The sequence below is a fragment of the Falco cherrug genome, chromosome 5 (assembly GCF_023634085.1).
Source record: "Falco cherrug isolate bFalChe1 chromosome 5, bFalChe1.pri, whole genome shotgun sequence".
In the NCBI taxonomy this organism is placed as follows: Eukaryota; Metazoa; Chordata; class Aves; order Falconiformes; family Falconidae; genus Falco; species Falco cherrug.
Window position 1 is genome coordinate 64,098,340 of NC_073701.1, and position 24,901 is coordinate 64,123,240.

The 24,901-nt window shown below is 42.4% G+C and overlaps 1 long non-coding RNA gene across 2 annotated transcripts; it reads right to left on the reverse strand.

Annotated features, from left to right (window-relative positions):
• Positions 1-1,365: 1,365 nt before the first annotated feature.
• LOC129736255 (uncharacterized) lies at positions 1,366-12,758 on the reverse strand. Of its 2 annotated transcripts, none has more exons than XR_008732587.1 (2): positions 12,605-12,758; positions 1,366-4,595 (listed from the first exon to the last, which is right to left on the reverse strand). It is a non-coding gene; the product is annotated as an uncharacterized LOC129736255 (long non-coding RNA). The 2 variants fall into 2 exon arrangements; XR_008732588.1 differs by having other exon boundaries at positions 1,366-6,184.
• Between the last annotated feature and the right edge of the window lie 12,143 nt (positions 12,759-24,901).

Sequence of the window (24,901 nt, forward strand, 5' to 3'; positions counted from 1 at the left end):
CTGGTGGCCCAAAAAGGGGGCGAATTTGCAGCAAATGAGTCACGGCTAAACCTTGGCAAGTCTGTTCCGTACCTCATAGCTTTTCCTCTGTCTGTTGAACAATTTCCTTGGACATGAAAACTTCCTTGCTGAAATGTCTCTACTTGTGCGAGGACAGGTCACTGATGAGAAGAGCAGATTGTATTCTCCATGGCCTGACCCTTCTGGCAGAAGTTGTGGGGTACAAACCATTCATGTATCCACCTCATAAAATTCTCAAGTGTCTCTTGTCCCAGTGCATGTGTGTATGGACATGCTCCCAGCACGTACAGGTCATTGGCTAAGGTGTTGAGACAACCACTCCAGCAGCAGTGTAGACCTAAGACCTTTCTCTTGTCTAGATGGAGGTTCAGCTGGACCACCTAGCTATGGCATGTGGGTCCCAAGGCAAAAGAGAGGTTAACTTGCAGAGAGCACCTTCTTGAAGGTCAAGATGAGGTAGGGGGAGACTGTATGAGACACAAGTGTATGTCTAGGCAGGTCACAGACAGTCAGTGAGGGTCTCATCCACTCAATCTTATGCTAGCACATTCTGGAAGAGAATGAGAATTTGGAGGACACTTAATACCACTTTCTCCTATCAGTCCAGTGATCAAATAGAGGTAGCCCTTTGGAGGGGGCTCAGCATGGTGCAGGGTGAAATCTGTTCTCATGGGGTTTGCATTCAACTAGTCCATGAAGATGCTCAGAGGGCTGGAGCACCTCTCCTAGGAAGACGGGCTGAGGGAGTTGGGGCTGTTCAGCCTGGAGAAGAGAAGGCTCCAGGGAGACTTTATAGCACCTTCCAGTACCTGAAGGGGCTGACAAGAAAGCTGGAGAGGGGCTTTGTACAAGGACATGTAGTGATAGGACAAGGGGGAAGGGCTTTAAGCTGAAAGAGGGCAGAATTAGATTAGATACAAGGAAGAAATTCTTCCCTGTGAGGGCGGCGAGGCGCTGGCAGAGGCTGCCCAGAGCAGCTGTGGCTGCCCCATCCCTGGCAGGGCTCAAGGCCAGGCTGGACGGGGCTGGGAGCAACCCGGGCTGGTGGGAGGTGTCCCTGCCCCTGGCAGGGGGCTGGAACTGGATGTCTTTAAGGTCCCTTCCAACCCAAACCATTCCATAGTACTATGATTCTATGAATCTATATGCCTTAATGCAAAAATAAATTTTACCTTTTCCCATTTTAGAGGAGGGTATAAATTGAGAATTGAGGAAGGTATAAAACAGAATGGATGAAATTATGCTAAAATCTTACAGCAGAGCTGTCTCATGCATAGCACTGTGCTTTCTGCTGTAGATTGTGTTACCTCAGCTTCAGAGGGAATTAATATTCTTCAGCTCTAGTTTTTAAATTGAGGAATCAAAGTTTATTAGCAGGTTATTACAACACAAAAGCAACATAGAGAATAAATGATTCCAGTGATTAGGAAGAAAAGTAAATTTAGCAACTCAAACACTTTCCTTTTCTCTGTCATTAAGTTCCAGGGTGGATCTTCAGCTCACATCAAACTATGGTGCTTCACTCTTCATAGCATTGAGTTAGCATTGGACATATGACCAGATACACTGAGGGCTAAATCTTCAACTGAGCTACATCTTCAAATGCTCCCTTTCCATTGCAGATGGGGAGCAAACGTCTGGTGGCAAGTGAAGATGTTCTCTCTCTTCAACTTAGATATGACTGTATGGTTTTCATCTGAAGTAGGGCAGGAAAAGGCAGTTTTATTCTAAGAGGATAATATTTGTTCCCGTTACCTCTTGTCCATCTGGACTCCAGTGCTTCCATTATGTGTGTCTGGACTTCAATTTATTAATACAATGACAGGAATGTAAAGCATGTAAGGTTGAACCTATATGTAGGACAGCTATCTAATCCAGGAGCCTACTAAAGAATTACAGACTTGCTGTTTGTTTGCTACACTTTTTGACAAAACACAGCTAGTCCATTTTGCTTCGTATTTATACTCCATTTTTATTTCCCAGTTCTTAGGCATTATCATTCAACTTTGGAGGATGTTATACAGTTTCCTTGACATAAATCTTTCTCTCCACCTTCCTGTCTGCTAAAGACAAAATCTTATTTTAATGAGTTAAATTCTAACATCAGTTAAACTGAGGAAAGAATCTGGCCCATAAAGTTTGACAAATGACAATCATTTTAAAAAGTAAAATGTACACATTGTGTCTAAACACAATTGACCTCATTCCCCTCAGCTGTCCTGATGTTCAGCTGCTTGGAAACTTTCCTCCAGGGAAAACCTTTATTAAATGATTTGTGCTTCTTTTACATTTTGTTCCAAATTATCTCACTCCCTCGTTTTATTTCTTCTTCGGGCTGGCTGCTTGCTACAGCTAATTTGGTTGTCCTTGCTGGGACTACCATAAATACTCTTTCCCAGTAGTACTTTGTAAGCTGAATTAGTCAAGTGATCTTGGCTATAACATTCAAGAAAACAGTCGATAAGATTAAAGACTGGGAGAACTTTATGGTTGGAAACACCGTTTTAAAGTCACCCATAAAGGTGCATGAACAAAAAGTGCTGACAAGGCCAAAACATTTCATAGATGCTAAAATTGTGACCTTCAGCATTGTATTAAAAGGGATAATTGTTCACTCACTTCTCTCCGTACGACAACTGTATTAAAACATTACATTCTCTTCAGGACTCTTTAACAAGGACCCTTCCACACAAATAGATGAAATACCAGATTAAAAACAAGGAGATAAAGCCTCACCTACAAATTGAAAGACAGAGCACTGAAGCCTGCATAAGCCCCCAAGTATGCTGGGTGCCCGTCCTTCTCTGACTGTGCAGTAGACCTCCCACCTGAGGTAAGTAGTACCAGTCACTCAAAGCAATAGAAAAGTTGTTTCTTCATCTCCGTCTTTGCTTTTCAGGCTCTTATTTCCCCTGACAGCACCTAGAGCTTTAAGCTGTCCAGGGCCATGGCTCTTGGGTGGAAGTCATAGTTGGGTAAGTCTGCTGCTGGCTTCAAGGTGGCACAGGTTCACCATTCCCCCCAGAACTGGTGGTGATCACCGTCACTGTGTCTGCACTGCTCCGGGCAGGCTGGGGCTAGAGCTGCCCTTACAATGCTCTCATGTCTTTCTCTCATGAGGTCCGAGCTTCTGCTTTTATTTTAAAGCTGTATGAACACTTCATTTCACTGGCATCTAATTCTGGGGTTGTGAAAGATGACAATAGGTCTGGAGTTATTTGTGACTGGGTGGAATTGATGAACAGGTTTCTGTCAAAAATTCCCTTTCTTTATTTTTCCAGACAAGCATCTGTGGGAACATTTCATTTCAGCATTTTCAAAAGCAAATGTTCTTCCTTTTCAGTTGCAAAATAATTGTTTTGAAGTCTGGATTTGGCAATACTTCATTTAAAAGGGTTAGGGAAATTTTTAACAATCCCCCGTCAGCCACACAAAATGTTTTGACTTGAAATCTCTCTCTTCAATTAATCAAAAAAAAAATATTATTTTTTCCCCATAAGTTAACCAGTATGCCCCCCCTCCCTTCATCTCCCCAAAACAAGAGTTTGCAGAATCAATTATTCCCACAGTTTTCACAGACTTTTTGAGACGTAGTGGACAGAGCCACTTCCATGTCAATGTTGACTTTAAATAAATAATTTTTCTAACACTAAATTGAAAAGGTTGAGACTTTATTCTAATGAAAAAGGTGAACTGTTTTCATTTTTATATCTAGATTACAGTGAGAAAAGTATTAAAATATCAGTTCTTGTTGAATCAAAAGTCCATATTTGCTTAACTCTTTGTGCCACACAGAGGATAGATAGGTCTTTGTCTTTACAAAATCTTTCTGGCTGCTAAAAGGTAAGTCTATTCATGTTAGAATAAACCTGGAAAATTCTAGGGCACAAAAATGCATGGCACAGCGTAAACATGATCTGAGACACTTCAGGTACAAGCAACAATTCCACTTTTCTTGTAACAGATGACACTGCTTGAGGTTAGAACAAGAAGTACCTGTTGCCTGTGCTATAACATCTCCTGCAAATAGCTTCCTATTTGTGGCACTGATATAAAGTCTGTGTTTTATGGAGCTTACCCAACCAGCTTTTCTATGTCAGGTTATCACAGATACATTTTTTTTCTAATTCATTTTGAGATCAACTGCTGTTAAGAGGCTGTAACAAGGGATGTAACTTGCTCCTTTCACTTTCATTCAGACAGTTTGAATAAACCCACATTTAAGCCTTTTATGGTTCCTCTTTCCATTATACTTATTTTATTTTATTTTTCTCTGTGGGGACTGAGCCACTTTATTCAGGTCATTTTCTGCAATATCATGGTAACCCATTAAAATGTCAAATAATTTATTGTCCGTTCAGTCCACTCGCCTGTCCTTTTCATCTAAAAAGCACAGTCATTTCTGTAAGCTCTCTGTTCCTCTGCATGTTCAAAGGCCTTCATGGATCTCCTCACCTTCTCATTAAATCTTGCTGAAGAACAGTTGCCTTGGAAACCAGGGAGCCGATCCAGCAAAGGGGCTGAGCATCTTCACCTTGCTTGACTTTGGTGGGAGGTGAAGCCATTCAGCACTTCTGAAAGGACAGTTAGCACATGGCCAGCAGAGAAACCATTAGGTGCTAACTACTGTTTTGCTCTAGTTTCAGGATGATGAGGAATGATGCTGGTCCCTACACACCCTCCTATCTTCCACATGAAGAACAGAAGATAGAAAGAGGTTGAAACATCTGATGCTTTTCTGGCATCAGCTGTGAGCTCATTTGTAATTGCAAAGACTTTGGAAATGTGAATGCATTCTAAATATTATTCAAAAGAACAAACCTATTCTGAAAGTCTAAGGGGACCCAACTTTCTTTCCAGGTTATTTATAACATGCTAGTGCATTTGTAAGGGCCTACTAGAGTTGCTACAGACACGGAATAATAAACCAATTTGTATTAAGAAGAAAAGAAAACCATATAAACAGCACATCTTAGATGTTCTTTTGAGATAAGACACAGCATCCTTCCAAGGACTCAGCCGATATAAGCACCATGTCTTAGCATTTCCAAGGATTTGGAAACTTTCCAGTGAAGAAATGAAGTCTAGATTGCAGTGATAATCACAGCAAGAGATACGTATATAAACTATACCCTAAGAACAAAGCTGGCTCTACTATAGGTCACCTTGGTCTATCTGGTTCATTATCTCATGGCAGAGCCATGCGAATGCAACAGGTTTGCTTCCAGCTCAGCCCAGGATCAGGTTATCTGCTTTTATCACCAGCATGTGGTAGAGGCCTAAAGACCTCCTTACACGTTCTTCCCAGCTCACCTGGCTCCGTACAGAGCCATTTCTTGGATCTGCATCTTGATATAGGTAGCAGGAGCCTTGTTCAAGGTCCAGAAGACCTTCGCAGCTGAAGCATCATTGCACAAGCTCAGTGCAGGGACTTCGACCCAAAGCCATCTACACACATTCCTGGGGAGCTGAGTGTGCGTTAAGCAACCCTTCTTAGATGGGTAGGCATGACCATGAGAATGATTACTGAAATATTTCTGTTCTTAGGCTACCTGAGCCCATTCTGGACCAGGGAGAGATGCAGGTCATAGTGCTACCTGGCCAAGTCCAGGCACTAGCCCTGCAAAAGCTGCAGCGGCTAGCTACAGGACCATCTTTGGCAATGTGACAGTACTCTAGGAATGATAAGCCTGCCCACTGCTGTCTTTACTGGCTTTCTACAGGCAATTTTAAGGTATTTGCCTCAGATTAATAAAAACCCAAGGATTGCATGCCTTCCCCATTCAGTCACAGTTTAAAAGTAGGTGGGAGCTTGTGGCTGTTTTACAGACACCCCACCACTATCAGGATGTGTTAGGTGGCCTGATGACATTTATGGACTTTAGAGCACTTTCAAGGACACAGAGAAGCAAAAGAGCCTTCACAGCAGGAGCAGAGGATTTATCAAGCCTAAGCAAGCCCAGCAGAAGAGAGCTTTGCAGGATCACAGTCTAATGGAGATGATAAATTCTGCCTTGTTGTTAGTTGAAGATCTCAAATGCTTCATTGGAGCTTGCTCCAGGTCCTTACGTGCTGGTGATAAAAGGTGCATGTCATGGTGTATGGTGGTGTACATCTGCAAGGATGCTTCCTTTCTGGCTGAAGGTCATACTGGGCTTTTCTCCTTTTCAAACAGAATGGAGATTTTTACCCTCAAAACAAGGTTTGCTCCTGTAGGTTACAAATCTTTCTCTGGGCTGTCCCCACAAGGAATATCATCATCTTCTCATCATGACACAACACACAATGGTTTGACTCACTTTCCCTGATGGCAACCCAGAGTTGCATCCAGAATCCACGTTAATATTGATTATTAAGATAGAACCACCCAGAGTGGTGAGTTAACTTCTGCTAATCCCAAGTTGTTTCAGATATCGAATTCGGTCAAGGTATTTTGCAGAATGCCTCTAGGAATATTTTTTCACATTCCTTCTCTTGATATTTTTGGTGTTCATTATCAAATAAGTTTGTTTGTTTGTTTGTTTGTTTTCTTTATATTTGGTTGTGCTATGTATTAGAACAGAAAATAAATTCCTTAAGGTCAAAAGGTTTTATTTTGATTTTAGATGGAAAGGAATTTTTAAACTTGACAAGATGAGTACTGGAGAGAAGCCTGAACTCAAAATCCGTTTGAGAAGTAGACCTTTATTCTTTTACACAAGTCCATCTGAAAGCCTTTCTACCTAAAAGCAGTTTCTTACAAAACAGTGCACTACAAGCAGGCAGGACTTCCCACAGAAATATGCAAGGACAAAAAAGAAATTTGCCATACCACTTGATGCATTTCTTCAAAGTTTCGCGTTACTTTATTTCCATGTGTCAAACATGTTTTTAAAGAGAAATAGAAATGAATTGAAAATTATATTTTGGTCATGTCTAGAGGCACTAAATGACATTAGAGCTACTGGCTCATAGGTGCTGTAGAAACACCAAGGAAAGGTTTTCCCTGCCCTGAAATCTTTTCAACTGGGACACAAGTTAGCAAAAAGAATTCAATATCTTGGTTTCCCAAATTCACCCAAGGAATGAGAAATTACTCTCCCAGCATCAGCCAGAAGCATATGATGAAGACAGAAAAACAGAATTGAATGACATAATGTGAGATGAACAGGAACTCACAGAATGGTTATTATAGAGTTGTTGATGTGCGATAACTTGTTCCTGCACTAGGAAATCCATGGGGATCTGAACATCTCTGAGAGTGGGAAGGGAATTGGGCATGGATGTGACAGTGCTGATTGGCAGGAGAACACGGCACTGAAGTCATAGTCTGGGGGCATGAGCTACCCTGGGCTACCTACATCAAAGCTGTGTGCTTCTGAAAATCCAACCAGGAACCACAGGAAAAAACCTCAACTTCTTACTCGAGCTAAAATACACTATTCTCTGCCTTGCAGCACTAGCTGGTGCAAAACACCTCTCTCCTCTGCCCTTTCCCCCATCTATTTATATTGTCAAGTCTTCTTTCAGAGATTGTTCCTTGGAAGAAAGCAAAGAAGCATATCTGTGGGGCTGAAAGAATAGGTAGCAAAGAGTAGCTTTCTAGTACCACAGCAAGAAGAGAATAAAGTTGGGGCAGCCTCACCCAGAAGGAAGAATTTGCTGTTACTGTCCCAACACTGCAGCATTGACACCATACCTGCTGTTGACTTCACGCAACGACAGGGGACTTCCAGGGCCATTCTAGGCCTTAGGGGTCATGAATTGGAATTTCTTGCTCTGCTGTGCGCTGATTTCCTCTCTGATCTTGGGCAAGCTCAGATTCAGCCAAATGCCCAGTCTCACCTTGAAAATAAGGGTAAATGCATTTCTGAAGTGCAAAATGTTTGGACAGAAGTCTCTTGCTGATGGTGGGTGACACTGGGGAGGAGGCAGGTCAAGATCCCTGTGTTGCAGGGTTTTACACCTCCAAAAGAGACTTTTTGTACTGACAAATAATATGCTTCTAATTAAGGATGAGGCTGTAAAATCTCAAATCTGATAACACATTGTGCAGGAAGCTAGGAGACATCTGTTCGTATGAACACATCAATATTAAGGTGGATTCTGGATGCAAAATTCTCCCCACGCTGTTTGATAATGACACTGGCAGAAGAGATCTCCCACGTTAATATCTGGCAACAAATGTTTTGCAACAGAAGCATGTATTCCACAGAGGATTGTGTGAACATAAGATCTAATTTTCCCTGGCAAAGCATCCATCATGTGTGTGAACTTTTCATGGAAGATAATAATACCTCCCATCAATAAAATCAAGTTGTTGAGTGGAACAAGACCAGGTAGAGACACATACACCCTCACCTTCACAATTACATCTGTGGTCTCTGTTTGGGACTTACTAAATGGGAAGCATTTGGAGTGGGGTGAGGCCATCTAAGATGGCATCTCTTTGGTGCTTGTGTCCACAGAAACCTCTGTGGGCTGCCCAAGTGCTGTTGGCTTCATGCCATTCTTAATGAGGGAGGAACAGAAGTGGAGGCTGAGCAGCTGATGGCCAGAAGAATTACCTTGGACCTTAGGCAAGGGGAGGATGTGGAATCACGTCAGGCAAAGTGACATATTCATAACACAAGACAAAGGCAGAAACGGTCACCAGGGGAGGTGTTTGTGACACTTCATTTACTGGGAAGGCAGAGAGATGGTAGATGAAAGTCCCATCTCTGCTGCTGAAGGAGAGGTTTTTGGATGGAGGGGAGCTGTGTGTTGGAGGGCAAGGTCCTAGTGAACTTGTAAGGAGAGATGCCGGGTTAGGGCCCCATTATATGGCCTGATGCCCACCCTTGTGCAGCTCTGGTCAGGAGTGAGTGGAAGAGCATACCTTGGTTAAAATGTTGGTCCTTTCAGCATACAGGCACGGTTTACCCCCAGGCCCTTTTGCATTGTTTGAGGTTCTCAAAGCTAATCCTGAAGAGAAGTAGGATCATGCAAGACTGACTTTTCCAGAACAGCCCAGATGCTGTACTTACTCAGCAGTTTGTCTCCATCACTAGTCAAGCACAAATCCCTTGTAGTACTACATAGAGACAGCCTCCCCAAGTACTCATTTTCCTCCAGTAACTTGCTGCTCAGAGTATTACAAGCCAGAGTCAGTGTCTACATTTAACTGCCCTCAATGCCTTTTTTTCCATAAGTTTTTCCTGTTGCTTTTTTGAACCCATGTAAAGTTATGTGTCCTCGTCCTCCTGCGACAAAGACTTGTGCAACTTGGGTACAAACTGTGAGCAGAGCTACACATTTCTGCTCTGCCAGGCTCCCACTGGCATCTGCTAGTTTAATTTGCTGAAAGCTCCAGCCTTCCAGAAGTTTGCGGGAAGCCAATAACACTGGCGATGCTCAGCAGCACCAGTGGGTGGCAATCTCTTACTGACACCTATCCTGCGCCCTAGGCAAGTTCATTTTGGGTGTTCATTTTGGGTTGGCTCCAAAGTGCACTTCTATGGGTACAGAGAGTCATTAGCTTTCCGTCAGGCGTATTTTTCCATTAACTTGGTTTTCTTCTATCAAATAGGAAAGCGGTTTCTGTTTTTGACACACAGATGTGTTGGTGTCAGTGCCCAGCCCCTAGAAATAGCTTTGTTGCTAACATCCAACACCAGACTTGCTGGTTTTACCAAGAACAGAAGAGGAAGTTTGATTAACCACACATATATAAATAAACCCCCAACTCACACTGAAGCAGAGCAGCACTCAGTGATTCAGGGCGATGCAGCTGACCTTGCATATAAGAAGCAGGAACGGTTGCTGATGTAAAAGACTTTTTACTTCTCCAGTACATGTGCTTTTAAAACGAAGATTGGAATAAACCCAAGCAGTGATAGGGACTTGAAGTGCAGAGGGAATGTTTTTATGGAAATGGCTTTCCATAGAGGGCTGCCCTCCTCTGCAAGTCAACAGAAATCTAAAAGGATCTGTTGAAGGACTCACAGGTTTTGACATACAGCAAACTCCGATGTCCCTTTTGGATCCCTTCATTATCTCTAATAATTGTTTTGGCCATAACTTACCACAAAACCATTTGCTCAAGAGCTACCTTGCTAGAGATACGTAATTCCGTTGCAGCTCCCTTTATAACATACATGGTTCCTCCTAGGAAGGGATTCTGTGGATTTAGATTAAATTTTGGCTATTGTTGGTGAATTTTAGGGAAGTGTCTCCCAGTTGTAAGTTCAGGCAGCATTCAGCCTTGGTGCACAAGGAGGGAGGGTGTTAAAATGCGGGTTGCATGGAGGGAAACCGCTAGGACATGGCAGGACCTCCTCAAACCTGCTAACTCATACTGCTTTATGTATCAGTGTGACATGTCTGTGGTGGGGCCAGCCCTGGCTGGTTTCCTGAGTGGAGCTGGACAAAAACACACAGTGAAATGTATTACTGGAACAGGGATGGGGAATTTGCTTTTCCACAGGACATTTAAACAGACCTGCATGCAGCACACCTCATTGCATGGTGTCTTATGGGGCTGCTTGTGTTTGCTCAGCCTCCCCAGTGGTCCTGATCTACAGGAGAGTTAGGAAAGGTGCAAGCAGGGAGCAGATTGCTGTTGCTTCTCCTAAAGCCTCAAGAGAAGGAGCAAATGCTCCATGGAGAGCCACAGACTACTGTGCCTGAAGCCAACTCTGCCTTCCAGAGCAAGGGGCACTCAGCTCTCCGGCATTCCTGATCCCAGCTTTGACACCAGATCATTATATGACCTTGAGCCTCATGTATTTTAGATCTTTAATACATTAGCGGAATGACAAGAAGAGAGCTATCAGCAGAAGAGGAAGCAAGAGTGCAGTAAAATGAAATGATGCTGCAAGATGTGTCTTCAGAGGAAAAAAACCAACCATCTCTGAGGTTACCTTAGAGCAGGAAAACCTGTGTCAGAGTTAAATATTTGCACTTCTAGCCATCAGAGTTACACTGGGGGCAACTTGGTGGATAGACTATGCAAATAAGGATCAAATTACTTGCACATCTGCTTCAGACTTGTTTTCTCAGCCTTTTACAACAGCAACTGTAAGTGTATTACAGTTGACACCCAAACGGGTTTAGGTACCTAGTTCCCATGCCACAGTCTGAGAAAAATATATCAAAGCACAGGACTAACAAGGAGCAGGGTACTTCACAGCAGTTAAAGGAAGAATGCAAATGTAATGCAACTACTCTTCTCTGTTCATTGGGAAAGGGCCACCAAACCAAAGGTTCAGATCCACGTAGGACTCAGCGTACTTGGGGAGCTCCCATGCCCTGGCTAATTTGTGGTTACAGCCTGTCTGCCTGCTTCAAGTCTGTGGAAAATATGTGGTAACTTGATCTAGTATGCACTGCTACTATTAGGCAAAATTAAGTGATATTGCCCAATGGTTTTGGTTCTTTAAGAGTTCACGGGCAGTTGTCATGGCTAAGCTGTTCCACAGCAACTTGTTAAACTAGTACCTTGCTTGCAGCTCTGATGACAAGGTGGTAGAGCAAGAAATGAGCTGAATGCAAAGTGAGGAGGGACATGGTAATTAGAAGTGAGGAATTAAACCCTTAGGGCTTGGTTATAGGAACATTTGTAAGCGACTTTACTCATTTGTCACATACCATCAGAACACCAGCAGAGCAGCTCAGTGGGTGCAAGAACAGCTGGACCCCAAATTCCTCCCAGGCCCATCTGTGTCTATGGTTTGCATGAGCTTAAGAGTGCTATAAAAGCACTTTCTTTTGGGACCGAATGAGCTTTATTGCTGGGAATAGTGTAGCATCATGTAATGAAGGGGAGCTGCGTACAGGTAGTACAGAGAGGGGTGCAGCACCCCACCAGGCATGACAGACAGAACAGATTCCATCTGAATTTTCTTTGTTTCTGTGTTCAGAGCAGAAGCCCAGCTAAGATGCTCCAAATCACCCTCTGAAGACTCCCACAGGATTTGTATGATCCTACAGAGAAAATCTTTCCAACTGAGGCACCCAGCTGAGTTGATAAAGCAAAGTCTTATTATTTTTGAGGCTTTAAGCACACTCATGGTGTGTTTGAAATCATCCTCAAAGCAATGCACACTGCCAAAACTTTTTGATTTTGTTGAACCAGCTTTTCCTACTCCAGAACCATACCGCAGAAAACATCTCAGCTGGCTTCCCCCAGGTATCATGACCAGGCTTGTGAACAATGACTAGCTTTGAGTTTGTTAATTTAATTTGCATTTACGTAGCTTTTCCCAATTCCTTATCTTTTTCAAGGACAAAAACAGAGAGGCTCAACTGTAGAGTTCAAACTCAGCTGTTTTGTTATCAATGCCAGTGCTTGTTGGACTGAAATGGCCAATTCAAAAGAAAAAAAACAACCCTGAGTTGGGCTAAGAAAACTCAAGAGATTGACAAAATAATGACATCAGTTTAAAAAGGAGGAAAATGTTTCAGCCCATCTGTATTTGCCATCTGGTTTCACCCATGCCACATTTTACAGTGTTGCTTTGCCACCCCGAAGTCAGATATATCTTTTTCACCTGAAATCTGAGTCTCACTGTCACAGCACTCTCTAAACTAGCCGGCTGCAACAAGGTCTTTTACCATCACACACCATCATACTCTTCATGCCAGTCCCTCTGCTGCCTTCTCCTAGTCCCTCCTCATCCAGAGCATGTGTTCTCTCTCTTCTCTTTGCTTCTTCCTCCTCTCTCTTCACTGGCTGCCCAACCCCTTACCAGAACAGTCACACCTGCACCTTATCTACATCAGCCAACCTGCTGCCCCTGAAGCCAGCCCACAGCTGTATATTATCAATGCTAATTAACCCAGCTTCATTCCTCTACAATTCCCCCTTTTTTTCTTTTTTCTTTTTTTTTTTTAACATTTCATACCTTATGCTTTTAACAATCATCACAACCTTCTACAAACAAATTTTTCATATAGTCTTCTATATTTCATCTACATCTCACAATTTCAGGGGTACTTGAAAACCACCCCAGACAACTAGACCCTCAACACTACCATGAAATTTCATTGTGTCAAGGTGAAAAATAGCTATGTGGGATAATCAACTTGGAGAAAATCATCAGAAGTTGTTTTTTAAAAGAATGATGAGCTGCTTCCCTCATTAGCAAAACCTCATCACTTTTGTTTGTGGATTGCTTCCCTCATTTTGCTTTTGAATTGTTTTCATCAGCTTTTTGGTACATGGATAGATCTTAGTACTGATACAGCCATAAAAGCAATTGCTAGAACAATATCAGATACTTCTTATGGTCTGTGATATTATATTGTATTATCGTGTCATACGAATGAAGCAATGGATTAGTTGAAGGTGCATTTCCACTGTCAGTTAACAACAGTGGCTCCAAAGACCACACCTGCCCATTGACCCTACTGTAAAGCCTCTGCTCTTGCCATAAGGTAATTTCTGTCCATGTTCTATAGCTCTCTGGAGGGACAGAGACAAAGTGGACCTTCTTGCCCATGTTGCCTGGAAAGTTTGAGCCAGCATGTTACAGCCTTTCCATCCATCTGCCAGTCTCCCTGGCTCTGTATTCGAGACAAAGCTAGGGGAAGGCTAATGGGTTTGGCCTGCCTAAGCCCCTTTTCAAACCTGTCTCCATCTTGCATTAAATATAATCATAGACCTGAACTATCACATCCAAGGACATCAGATCCACAACTCACTGAGCTCAGCAGGAGTCTTTGCATTAACACCACTGAGATTTGCAGGGCTAAGCCCCCGCAAAGAGAAGAGCAGAACTGACTCTGGTTTTTTTCCTGAAACTAACAGAAATAACCAGAAATGTTTCCTTCTGTGGTAACCCTTGCCAGCTTTGTTGTTTTCTCACTTTTTTTTTTTTTTTTTTTCCTGAATGAGGCAAGAGTGGATGTTTTTCTATTAGTAAAAAGTTTCCTTGGAAAACAAGCTGCCCACTGTCACACCACGAGCCCACGTGAGCACGGCTGGGATCTCTAGCTAGTCGCGTCACATGTAAAATTCATGCGGCTTTATCTGCGTACGAGGCACTTGTGCATCCTGGCCAGGCCATCGCAGACCAGCTCCCCTCCGCAGCTTGCAAAATGTTTCCTTTGCTCCAAAGCCAGGCGAGACAGGCAAAATCCCTGCTCCCCAAAACGCACATCTCAACGAAGAGATTCGCTCCTTGGAGCCAAGAACACTGAACTCCTTTACCTTTCATTTTGACGGTTTCCATGGAAACCATAAAATTAAGCTATGCAGTTACTTACTGCAACATTACATAATCTGCCAAACGCTCAGTTGCTTTTCAACAAACGTGTTTGTGCTGCGTTGCTTTCCCCGCCTCCCCCCCCACCAAGTATTATCAGCCCGATCTGTGTTGATCTGATTAAACAAGGAGCAATGGTGTAAAATGAGATATTAAAATGCAACTTCTGTCAGTTCTCCTCTCCAGAGAATGACAGGCTGCCTGCCTCCACTGCCAGTATATAGCTGCAGCTGAGGTATTACAGCATTGCTCATCACCTGATCATATAGATGGGTTTGGATTGATGAGGGTCTGAGCTCAGTTCTGACCTCATGCACAATAAATAGGAACAGTTCCACGCTGCTTCAGGTTATTAGCATCTATGCAAATAGTATGCAAAAAATCTGGTCATACACAGCAATTTTTTGTTTAATTGGAGCAACAAGGCAGGGTAGAATGGATTGACTTCAGTTCCGTTTCCCACCTGGATCTCAGAGATTTGATCTCACCCAAAATATTTTTGACAAGTGCTGTCGAATATCCTGCAATTTTTATTGTGAAAGAAAAATCTCACAGTAAGGCAATGAACTATCCATTTTTCCATGTTCCTGGCGCTTGGCCATCCCTGCTGGAACTGGACCAGAGACAGAAGCGATGTTTGGGATGAAGGAAGCTGCTGTACAATTACTCTTTAACTTTTGTGGCCAGGCTCATTATTTTAAATAGAGCTCAGCAAAGCCAGATAGCTCTTCTTTGTTTTGTCCAGGATACACAATCCTGATCCTGTAGAGAATAACGTCAAAACTTTCTCACCATTGGTAAGAATGAACTGTTCCTTTTGTAGCTTTGGAGGGCAAAGGAAAGATTTCAGCTGGACCCTAGGGCTTGCACAGAAAATGCAAGGGGAAAAGGAAGGCCACAAGCACACATGGATGTGTAAGCAATGTCTTAGAAGAAGGGTATGAAAAGGTTTACAAGTTGTAGCTCAGCATCCGTTACCTTTCCGGCACTGTGTCTCTCAGGCTGTGTCTTTGCTAGCAAAATAAAAGAGGCCAGGAGATTACTCAGGCCAGACTGAGTAACTGTTTGGATGCTCTAGTCCTGTCTTGGTCCTGTGCCGAGTCTCACATGATGCTGAGGAGTGTGCAGACATAGCACAAAGGAGGCTAACTTATCTGGGGTACAAAAGAAGAGAGTTCAGATGCTGTACCATTTCCCTGAAGGCCAGAAATTGGCCTTGGCCTATTTTATTTGTTAGTAAAGTATGATGTAGTTTCAAAGAAATGATCAAGTCCATCACAGGCAGTGTAAGTTAAACCTAACCACACAGGCCCTTCTCTTCGCATCATCCTTTCATATCGCTTCCATTAATTTGTCCCTTCAACAAAAAACATGTCTTCCTCAAGCACTGTTAAGCCTTGGCATAACACTTTGAAAATCCCTGTCTGGGGTGTTGCCCTTTGTTTCTGAAATGTTGCTGAGAAACTCAAAAGAAAAGCTGGGATTCCTCCTCACACCACTGACCGTGTTTGCCATCAGGTGACACCCCAAACCCCCTAACCATATCCCTGGAAAAATCTGTCTTTTCATAGGTTAATCTCAGCTCCAGCTTCTTATGTCTCACTGGCTTCGTGTGACATGCAAGACAGTGATCTTAGTGTGACAGAAAGACATAAAATGCTAAATAACTGAAGCAGCTGTTGGTGCATCATCTAAAGAGCACAGATATTCAATAAAGCAGGCATTTACAATGTCTATAAATAGCTGGAAATAGCAGATAACTAATTATTTGAGTGCCAAAAAAACTCAGTCAACCTCAGTCAACGTAATTACACGCGTCATGGCTAGTAACTTCCAGCCTGAGATGAACTGAGGATGAAATTTGAAGGCACTGAAAGTTTCCTGGATTTGCCAAAATGGTCAGTCTATTTTTCCCATTTCAGTGCTAAATATTGGAGATCTTTCTCTCATTGATTACTTATAAATTCCACTTTGAAGTCAAGAGGTTCACCCAAAGTAAACTGGCATCACTGAAAAGACATTGTTTTATACCGGTACAGAGGGTGGATCAGGACGCCAACGTAACTATTTCTTGTATCTTTCAAATTGCAAGAAAAGGTATATTCACTCAGACGGCATAATAAATCTCTGCAAAATAAAGATGGCATTTAACATCTCTGCAGGGTCTAGTCTTTTGAATTTCCTGGTTTGCTGTTCCTCTGCTTTCAACATATTGCTTGATGTGAAAAGTTTCTTCACTTTATATATTCATTTTCTACTACAGCAAGCAGTACCAGTGCTAGACAAATAAACCACAGGACAGTAAAAATTTCATGCTAAAAAAAAATTGCCGTGAAGTACAAACAAAATATCAAATAATGCTAATATTGGTGGTTCTCTACTTTCTCCTGAACTGGGTTTCACTCAGCCTGCAGCAGACCTTCCTGTTAGCTTCTCTGTCCAGGAACTTATCTGCATGATAAACTCACATGCTTATTTGTCTTCCAAATCCTTGTTATGTAGTTTAACTCCTTTTTTTAAAAAAAAAAAAATAAAAAATAAGCTGTTCAAGATTACTGGCTGCAAAGATCAGATACAATTGTTATTCCCTTGATTTTTTTAAATTTATGTATTTGTTTCTGCTGATGATTGTCCAGAGACATTTCTCTGCTGCACTGGAGCAGTGTAGGTTCTACAGTTACTCTGGTTACTACCCCTGTTTCCAGCCTGAAGGATTATTCAAACCACTAGAATATGGAAACAGGTTGAACAAATGACCCAACACATTCAGAAACAGGGAGAGGACATCACTGCTCTGGTGTCAAATAACAATTAAATAATCAACATGTGATTAGCAGAACATGTCTTCCTAGTGTTTGAGGAAGGGAGAGACAAAAAAAAAGGAATAAAAATTGGTGGATGAGGGTAGTGACGTACTGGAACTGCTGAGTGGAAAAGAAGGAAGTGGCACACAGCAGCCAGGCAGTCATCAAAAGTGTAAGAAATATTAGTTTTAGAACAACCGGAATTATTAGTCCTGGAGCACTGAAGGGGCTTTCAGAAGCCCAGGAAGCGTTTTCATAGTATCTGGTAGGAGCCACGGTAGGTGGTTCTCAAAAAGGAGGGAATAGGGTGAGAACAAGAAACCACTACCTTAATTATGGCAAGCTGACACACTATGAAAAAGTGCTCTACCAGTGAGCACTGCAACAAACTGGGAGAGAGTGGGGTTAGTCACTAAAGATTTTAGCTTAGACAAACATCTGTCAGGAATAGGTTTTGGTTTAGCTCATCCCTGAGGATAAGGTGAGATACTTCACTCAGTATTGCAAAGAAGGTGTGGAAACAGACTAAACCTTGAGGTCCCTGCTGCTCTTCTGATGTGTGCTCTTAGAGTCTTTGTGTTAAATTATCCATTTGCTGCAAAAATTGGGATGTGATACAGTTGTGATAACCCCCTAGCGTGGGCAACAGTATCAAAAAAGTCGTGGAGCCACAGTGGTCGTCTGAACTACCCAGGGTCTTATGTAGGTGTGCAACCACTGACCTTAGAGTTTCTGCTGTGGTGGTTTGTCATGGTTTAACCCTGGCTGGTGATCAAGCACCATGCAGCTGCTCGCTTACTTACTCCTCACCCAGAGGGATGGAGTGGAGAATCGGCCAGGAATGTAAAACTCGAGAGTTAAGGTAAGAACAATTCAATAATCTAAACAAAAGAAAAATGAAAGAGCAATAATAATAATAACAATAACAGTTACAATGAAAAGGAGGGAGGGAGGAGAGGAGTGAAATACAAAGGGAAGGGAGAAAAGAAAAGAAGTGATGCCCAATACAACTGCTCATCCCCTACCGACTGATGCCCTGCCAGTCCCCAAGCAGCGATCAGTCAAGCTCCCCAGTTTATATACCAAGCTTGATGTCCCATGGAAAGGAATACCTTTTTGGTCAGTTTGGGTCACCTGTCCTGGCTGTGTCCCCTCCCAATTTCTCATGCTCCCCGCATCCTTCTTGCTGGCATGGCCTGAGAAACTAAAAAGTCCGTGACTTAGTAGGAACATTGCCTAGAAATAACTAAACTCATCCATGTGTTACCAACATCATTCTCACACCGAAGCCAAAACACAGCACTGCCACCAGCTACTAATAAGAAAATTAACTCCATCCCAGCAGAAACCAGGACATGGTTTCATTGTGATTGGAACTTGAAATGGCTGGGTGAAAGCCTGCGTGGATATACCTCCACACGCCGCAGACAGAACATGGGACTTGCACATCCACATCTACAAGCTGGTCACTTGGAGACCTTCCACAGCTTCAAGCTCTGCCAGAGGTCAAGCTGAAGCCCAGTGCCTTCAGTTCATCCAGTGAAACTGCTAAGATGGTCCCCTGTGTTTGTGCAGACAAGTGATGTGTTAATCGACAGCAACTGCAAAATCGTACAAATTCAGCCCCTCTGCCTTCAGAACAGCTAACATTTTCCTTTCTCTGGCCACACTGTGTTCTTGAAAAACAGTGCATCAATGTAGCATCCTATATTCCAGGATCTGGCTGAGCAAGCATCTTATCATGCTAAGATTAACAGATAGTAATGTATTAATCTCATCCTGCTGATACGAGCATAATGAATTGATCTTTTGAATGAAGACTGAGGAGTTTTTCTGCTTAAGATCAAACCCAAGTCATCCACTTGGCCCATTTCTCTTGAGCTCCTCATCTTTGTTTCTTGGTATATGCTTTAAGTGGGTCAGGCAAAAAACATGGCAACATGTAAGGTCAGATTTATAGCTGAAAAAAGCCATCCTCCTTTTATTTTTGATGGATTTTAGATTACTTGGTGACTTGGGCTGGACCACCAATTTGCTCTTTGTAACACACAAGAGTTGCCTGCTGTCAAAGCTCAGGTGAGCTCCTGAGGATGCACAGCAGCTGATGTCTTCCTCGTGAGGGAGCCATTCAGTTTACCAGTGGCAGGAGAAGCTGAAGTCTTCAGAGTTGGTCTTATTGTATTAAATCTGTGTTAATTAGCCCACCTGGGGGCTGTGGGAGGCACATGCTCAGTCTTAGCATTGGTGGCTCCAGGTCACAAGGCGCTGAGATGTGTTACTGCTCCTACATCCTGGGCAGGGTGGCAGGTGGGTGAGGAGGGTATTATTGATTATGAGACTGATATCATTAAGTCAGAAAGGGAAAGAAAAGCTTTTAAGCTCTTATTTAGGGCTGATGTAGCAGCTGAAGATTTCCTGCTGAGGCCAGGTGGTTTAATTCCAGTTAGCTTTACTTGGCTATGTTAATCGATGACAACCTGGAAGGAAGAAAATCACTTAAATCATTATTTTCCATTCCCATGCTCTGTTGGGTGGGACATGGTCCTGGTGCCTACCTCTCTGGACCTTGAAATGTGCAGCACAGCATGTAAAAGAGACAGAAGCACCACAAAAGCCCTTTTGTAAGGAAGAGATGTAATCACAGGCACAGTAACATCCTCTGTCCATGTTCAAAGTAGATATCTACATTCCTACAAGGTCCTCTGTATTAATAGATGGAAGTCATCAAAATGTGGCTGTTTCTTGGCTACTTCACAGATTGCTGCAGGTGTCTGAGGTCAAATCCCAAGTGTAGCTCTCTGGCAGTTTTTTTGCTGATACCATGAGGGAATTGCTCCTCAAGAACCCTGGCAGTGTGCATATGCTCCTGAGGAGGAGTCATGAAATTGTTTTATCAAAAGTGTATTAAATGCCTAACTTCAGACATCATCCTCCACCACCGGCTTGGTTTGCCTTGGTGGAAGCCAACTCCATTTACTGCACTGTGCTCTGGATCACAGAGGACCCTTATGGCCATTAAAATTTGCTTCTTTCTTTCTTGCAGGTAAATATAAATAGGAGACTTTATTAAGTGATCAGAAGTGAGTAGGTTTGATATTGCTTAACTCAGAGAAAATTCATTCTGGTCTATTGCCTAATTTGCAGAGAATTTTTGTTTTTTTTAATTTTTAAATTTATAGACACCTGAAGTTTTCCCACTGGAAGAGCCCTGTCTAAACCAAATTCCAGCCATATAATTTGGCCAGATTGATTTTCTTAATCACCATACAGAGACCTTTTTATATTGTTGACATACCAGAATAAGCCCATGGACCACAGAATAAAATTAATTGGCTAAAAGGATAAAGCACAGACAGTTGTTTTGATACATCAAACCCTGAGTGCCCCAGCACAGGGAAATTATTACAGGTTTGGATGATAGTTTCTTGGGATTTTTTTAATTTTAAAAAAATTCAAATGCTTTCTTCTGTTTTAAGATGCTTTCCTGCACTCCAGTCTCACAGAACCAACTTCTGAGGGCTTTTTTACATGAGAAAATAGATTGTTGTCACAGTAGTGGTGTAGTTCTGCTGCTTAAGTATCCAATTCCCTGAGTTTAACTGACTTTAACTTTAGAAGTATAAAAAAGGTGAAGTTTCATCTGTCTGAACCAAAGTGAATTTTGCATGGTGGCTAATTGCTTAGCTAAATCAGGTGGTGAGGCTGTGCTTTCGACTATGTATCTCAGAAGAATCTGGACCTTCATGCCCCTATAATGCAGCTACTATGGATGTCATGTCACAAGAGTCTCTTGAGAGAGAGGCTTGTGTCAACAGACGTTTTCAACCAGAAAGAAACTCTTTGCCGTGTTTTCTGACTTACTGACATCAGGTGGATATGCCACAGCTATAGTTAAGCTTGCAGAACATTGTTGTGTCAGCCTCACCCTGGGGAGCACTACAAACTAGGAACTATCCTCCTTTATATAACAGTTAAACTTTCTAAAGGAAACAAATCTAATTAGCAGTTCTTTTAGAAAAGTCTCCATACCGTGTGACTTTGGGAAGACAGAATTGCATCGAGAGAGTGTATCTTTCCCTATTGAGTTCCACTTTAGAGACACTTCTCTACAGATATCAACTCCATACAATGTCAATCTGTGCTAACAAGGTCTTTAATTGGGCTAGTTCAGAAATGATGTGCTAAGCCAAGACCCAGTGAAATCTCCCTTGGTGTCAAAATCCATTGGGTTTTCTCCCAACAATCAAGAGTTTCTACCCCTGTACAACCAGTGGGAAGCTAGCTGGGTTGGCAAACTTTCCTACTCCATCAGAATACAAGCCTAAAATCTGGGCAACTGCAAAAGGGGCTTGAATCTCTTCTCAGCCTCTATGTAAAAAAATGCAGAGACAATCAACAGGATCAAATTATGAAGCAGAAGAATCAAGCCCCTAATTTCTACAAGATTGCCTACAAGTGATATATATATATGAAAAAAGAGGGACATCCCTCTATATATGTTTCGTACATATATATACACACACAGATATATTTCTATGAGTCTAAAATATAGCTGATTTAATGAACCTGTGTGACACATACATGCATGCATCTATTACATATATCAGTGTAATTAGATGGACGTATAACTAAATATACATATAAACAATTTTAAGGTGTGTGTCTGCATGGCTATGTATAATTTAAAGGTATAGAAACATTAGGCATTGATTTCTCCTGAGCTAACAGGATTTGTGATTGGATCCCTGCATCTCAGAAGGATGATATAGAGCTAGGGAGGGACTTTTGTGCGTGACATTTCCCCCTTTGTTGGGAGGCTTTAGCTCTCAGTTTGTAATGACTTTTAAAATCACCAATGTGAAATGCATCCTTCTAGGAAACATTTGTTATAGGTGTGGTAGGTCGTACTAAAAAATGAGTCCTTTGCTATGGCATGTTGTGAACACTCACTCACGACAAGGAGAGGTAATGGGAAGGTTATGTAAAAGTTCTTGTTAAGCATGAACATTGCTGGGAAGGATTTCACACTCACACCGATAGTTTAGCACAGAGTTTGACCAAATCCACGGCCAATATCATCCCATATAAGAGCAACCATAGTTGGGTAGGCCACTCCTGTGCACTCTGAATAATCATCGCTAGGGAAAATTCACTGCTTTCCAACCTCTGTTTACTATATCTCCAATATAAACATGGTAGAACTCAGCCCAAAATTTGAATCAGACTGCCAAGTGGCCAAAAATTATGTCAGTGATTTTTGGTATGTAGAGTTGAACTGTTTTCCCAGGGAGTCTCTTTATCTCTGCAGGACAGAGACGATAAGAAAGAATAGTCTGGGACCATCAGGAAGCTTGAACTAGTTAAGGTTGTCTAGAAAAAGGACTCCCTGGTGGAATACATTGTAGAATACCTTGGTTGTTCAGCTCCACCAGTCTTGTGGTCTTTTGAGTGCTTATCTGAAGCTAAAGCCTGAGTGATGGAGACCTTCGAGCTCCTATCAGACCTCAGGGTAAATCAGCTGGCAAAGTCCCCCAAGCCATAAGCCAAAATGAGTAATTTTTTATGATGTGGCCTGATCAGAATCACGAGACTGGAACAATGTAGCAGCCCCCAAATGCCCTCTGTGTTAGCTTCTGGCCACTTTTTCTTAACAGTTCTAAAGAAAGGTTTTGAAAAAAATCAGAACAGCCTCAATGAGGATAATTTTAAGAATTTGTAAGTTAGAAGCTCACACCTGGCACTCAGCTTTTCTCAGGAAGCAGCACTGCTGTTTGCCCTCTACAAGTGGCACTGCTTACCGAGAGAGACACTTTCAGTTTTATTTTTATGCTTCTCAGCTTGTTCATCTGTCTGAAGAGCCAATAGGACTCCTCCCCTCCCCTCCCACGCAGGCTCTTCATTTATGCATCAGAGATTCTTGTGGTGTCTGGGTTGTAACATCCTCAAGGCTGACTTCCAAGGCTTGCTTACTTCCAGGTTTATTGCCCTGGTTTCCACTCCAGGTGCACAATGCCAGGTGCTCAGCTACTTAGCACTTGCTTTTGGTGGCCAGCAATCAGATTCTGAAAAAATTATGCTCTCATAGTTTAAGTGAAACCTTTGATATAGCTGTGTGTCTTTTAATGTGCCTGGTTTTCTTTCCTTCTGTCTACATCCCTCTTTTCCACTGGAACAGCCCGGAGAAAAAAACATGGAAGACAACTCAATGGACACCACAGACAGAATTTCACTAGGTTGCCATTACACAGCTTGGCTCTAGCTGATAATAAAGAGTTGATATTTACTATAAATTTTATAATTCTGATCAAGATGCAGGTCATATCTAGAGAAACGGCACCTCCCAACACCTGGCATATCATGGGAAAAGGTTAAAGTGAACAAAACCACTCAGCTTCTCAACAGTAATCAGAAGTAACTCCATTACATTTGAAGGTGTTATCTTGGCACAGAATTGAGGTGAAGGAGGATCAACACAGAATCTCCACTTATATTTTAAAACTTTTTAATGAGATACAGAAAATCTGAAGGAAGTCTAATTTTTTCAACCAAACTGTCTTTACTCAGACCAAAGCTCTGGACTACAGGCAATGGGAGTCTGAGAAATTACCAGTTTGGGCCTTTCTCTGCTTGAATATTTGCAAGTTCCATCAATTAGCTTAGATAAAGACCATCTGTGGTCTTTATTAAACGCTAAAGTTTTCCCTTAAGTGACTGTCATTATCACTGCTAAAGAACAGCCAGAGTCTAATGGCTCTACACGGGCTACCAAAGAAAACATTTGACTTCTCATGGATCTGAAGAGGATCACAGTAATTCATTTCAAGGAAGAACTCCTGACATGACACAGGCGCATGGACCTGGCCTGATTCATAAGAGCAGAATTTAGGCTCTTAGGCTTATTCAGGCTCTAAAGATGACTCTTTTTGGAGGTTTTATAGCACTTATCTCCTGCTCAGATTACTATTTTTGCTACTGTACCATGGAAACACCATTCCTGACCCAGAACTCACTGTACTGTCATCACCTGAGCATTCCTGTCCTGTTTGCCCGACTGGGCATAGCAAAAGTGCTTCCACTTGCAGCATGCTAGCTCCTAGGGCTGGGACACATCTAACTTTGGACATCCAACCCATCCAACCTGGGCATCTGCATGTGTGTAATCACCAAGTCTCCCTTTATTTTAGGAGAGGAATGAATTGCTTCCAAAGCCTGGAGAGTTTCCTCTCTGAGAGGGATGATGGGTGTCTTGTAGGTGCACTGATGCCAACGCAAGTGTGGCAATTAGTGTCTCACTCTGCTCCCTGTGACAGACTCATCCTTACACCTAGATTAAAAAAACAGCTATTCAACCAAAAACTTGGGCAAACACTACTAATGCTAACAAATTGGCCCATTCTTCCTTACAGGCCCAACACATGGGGTACTTGGCCATGGACAAAGGTGGAAATAACTCCCACTCATCCTCTCTCGGAAGCTTCTTTTACCCTGGACCTTCCTGAACTTGCAGTCCTCACCCCGGTTTCCATGCTATGCCACCTTGGCTGCATTCCTAGGAGCAGGTGATGCAGCATCACTGCGTTTATTTGATTCTGGGTTGCTCAAATTAGGTGTCTTTTACACATTGGCCTAAAAGAAAACAGCTGAACTGCTGACCCTTCTTGGGTTTTGGCCATTTAAAATGTGTAATGTGGCTGCTGCTTTGCCCCTCTTATCTGACCTCACACAGAAACTCTGACAGTTTCTGTGCAATTTCAAAAGGACCTGGAAACCATTACTGTAATATAGGTAGTTTCCCTTTCACCTATGCAAGTTTTCTAGCGTTATGAGTGTGAGAGTGACCTTTAAATCATG